Source organism: Euprymna scolopes, chromosome 21, assembly GCF_053919585.1.
Source record: "Euprymna scolopes isolate OS-2025 chromosome 21, ASM5391958v1, whole genome shotgun sequence".
NCBI lineage: Eukaryota > Metazoa > Mollusca > Cephalopoda > Sepiida > Sepiolidae > Euprymna > Euprymna scolopes.
Window position 1 is genome coordinate 118,600,705 of NC_136502.1, and position 2,733 is coordinate 118,603,437.

The 2,733-nt window shown below is 31.8% G+C and overlaps 1 pseudogene; it reads left to right on the forward strand.

The window, feature by feature from the left end:
• The first annotated feature begins 266 nt into the window (after positions 1-266).
• On the forward strand, positions 267-400 carry LOC145243262 (U2 spliceosomal RNA; annotated as a pseudogene).
• Positions 401-2,733: the final 2,333 nt, after the last annotated feature.

Genomic DNA, 2,733 nt, shown 5'->3' on the forward strand with positions numbered 1-2,733 from the left:
GAGAGAGAGAGAAAAGAGAAAGAGGGTGTTGGTTTTATATTTTTATTATCGTCTAATATTTTGAAAGCTGAATTTCTAATAAAATGTGCATCTATAGGAGATAATGCCTGGGAATGTGTTCCCCCCCCCCACAGTTTAACAGTGGTGTGACGTCAAGAGAAAGAGGGTGAGAGAGAGGGAAGAGTAAGTGGGTGAGAGAGAGAAAGAGAGAGAAAAAAAAAGAAAGACGGTGTTGGTTTTGTGAAAAAAGTTGTTATTTACAATTGTTCGCATTCTTGGCCTTTTGGTCAAGATCAAAGTGTAGTATCTGTTCTTCAGATGCTGCACTTCTATTTCTTGTTCTCTTTCGGTGGAGGAGTAATCCTCCACGACTGAGACAATTTTTATTTTTGTACCTTTTCTCCACGTTAAAAAACGACCCTGGTGTCTAACTCTGTCCCGTGGGGAGGCATAGTAAATAGGTACAATTGTTCGCCATTAGTGGATGTTGACGTCACGTCACGTGACATGACTAAGCGTTTTTTTTTTTTAGTATGAATAACATTTTTTGTTTTAATTATAAAGTCTACACTTAATTTTATAGAAAATGATGTATATATAATAGAAAAAAAAAATTACTGGTTTTGTTGGATTCAAGTGGATCCCCCCCCTCCAGTTTAAGAGATAGCAGGTCACGTGGTAATATACAAAATGGCTAGCGTAAATATAAAGATCGGTTTTTTTATCGACGAATATTTTGAAAGCTGAATTTTTTTTTATTCCTGTACATTTTTTCCTGATATTTTTCGTTAAAACTCTTGTATAAATACTATTTTTAACCAGTTAAATACGTTGGAGACATGTCATGGAGTTTAATAATCTCTAGAACAAAGCAGAAGAGAAATTACAAAAGTATCGGTAAAACAAAGTGTTTGTTTACATTTGTTCGCCATTACTGGATGTTGACGTCACGTCACGTGACATGACTAAGCGTTTTTGGATTATGTAATATTAACATTAAAATGACAGGTTTTTTTGGGGGCCCCCCTAGGAGAGAAATGATCAGTTCACCCCCTTTTAATGGTCCGTTTGGTGTGGAATTTCGATATTTGTCATGCGGGTGATCAAGGTTCAATATGATACATAATTTGTCAACTTTGGTTGTGTCTGTCAAAAGTTTGAGCTGACGTCACGTCACGTGACACGTATTGAATAACGTTAAAATGACAGGTTTTTTGGGGGGCCCCCCTAGGAGAAAAACGATCAGTTGACCCCTTTCTACTGGTCCGTTTGACGTGAAATTTCGATATTTGTCATCCGGGTGATCAAGGTGCAATATGATACCAAATTTGTCAACTCTGGTTCCGTCTTTCAAAAGTTTTAGCGTTACAAACAAACATACATACATACATACATACATACATACATACACACCGATTTTTGCCTTTTATATATATAGATTAAAATTGTTAGTACGGATAGTTGGCTTTTCTTTCTTTTGTAGCTTAGTTTAGTGTCGTATATACACACATATATTTTATAATTTTTCATAAGTATGTATACATAACTTAGAAATAATAAATTTACTAATAATTAAATAGAACATTTTCGTAGAAGATTCAAAATTAATTAAAATTGTGAGTATGTACAACCATGTATAATAGTTTATAATTTGTTTATATTATTTTCATAAGTATGTATACATAGCTTAGAATTAATAAATTTACTAATTATTATATAGAACATTTTCGTAGAAGATTCATAAATTAATTGAAATTGTTAGTACGAATAGTTGGGGTTAAAGACTTTTTTGATAAAATTCAATATGGCGTAATGTAAAAATATAAACGTAACTGAAGCTTCTCCTCCAATTTTCGAATTTTCACCATGTCAAATCACAGTTCAAATCCTTTTGACGGATTGATTGTTGCTATTTCTTCTGATGAGTTAAAGGCATAATAGATCACTAATTGATATAATAATTAAGTTATTGATTTTGCGCTACGAAACAGATACTGTCAAGAATTGTATAAATCGACTGATTTAAAGGAATAAATCATGAGATGGTCAACATCATGAATTTTGGAATAGCAATTTTTGTAATATATTCTCTCTCTTTCTTTCTCACTGTATATATATATATATATATATATATATATATATATATATATATATATAAACGACTGTTGACTATTAGACTTTCTATTAATTTCGATTACTCTCGTATTTTGGAAGCACAATAAAACGAAATGAAATTTTAATTTCCGTTCCATTTTTTAACAAATGTAAAACAGAGCATCCTCCGCAAGTTATACAATTTTTAAAAAATAATAATTACAAATTTAAATCGTTGTGCATTTATTCAAGCGGTCCTTCATCTCGCTAGGCCAATCACCCCCTCCCCCCCAAAAAAATATATATATATAATAAACCTCCTATATATAAATTCAAAGTTTCTTTTTTTTATTATTAAATTATCACGTGAACTAAAGAATAGTTGCAAAACACACGCCAGTCGTATTCAGCTAACAAGCGACAATTACATGGATAGTTTATTTTATTGTCGCTAGACTGTTATTACGTGATTAAAATTTTGGCAGACTAAAATTGGGAGATGGGTGCGAAATATTTTTTGCGGTGATTTGGCCAGGGTATTCCCGTTGTCACATTTACCCCTCCCCCTCCAAAAATAATAAATATATAAACTCAGCAATAAAAAGCATAAAAATGATATTAAAAAAAATGTTTTAAACT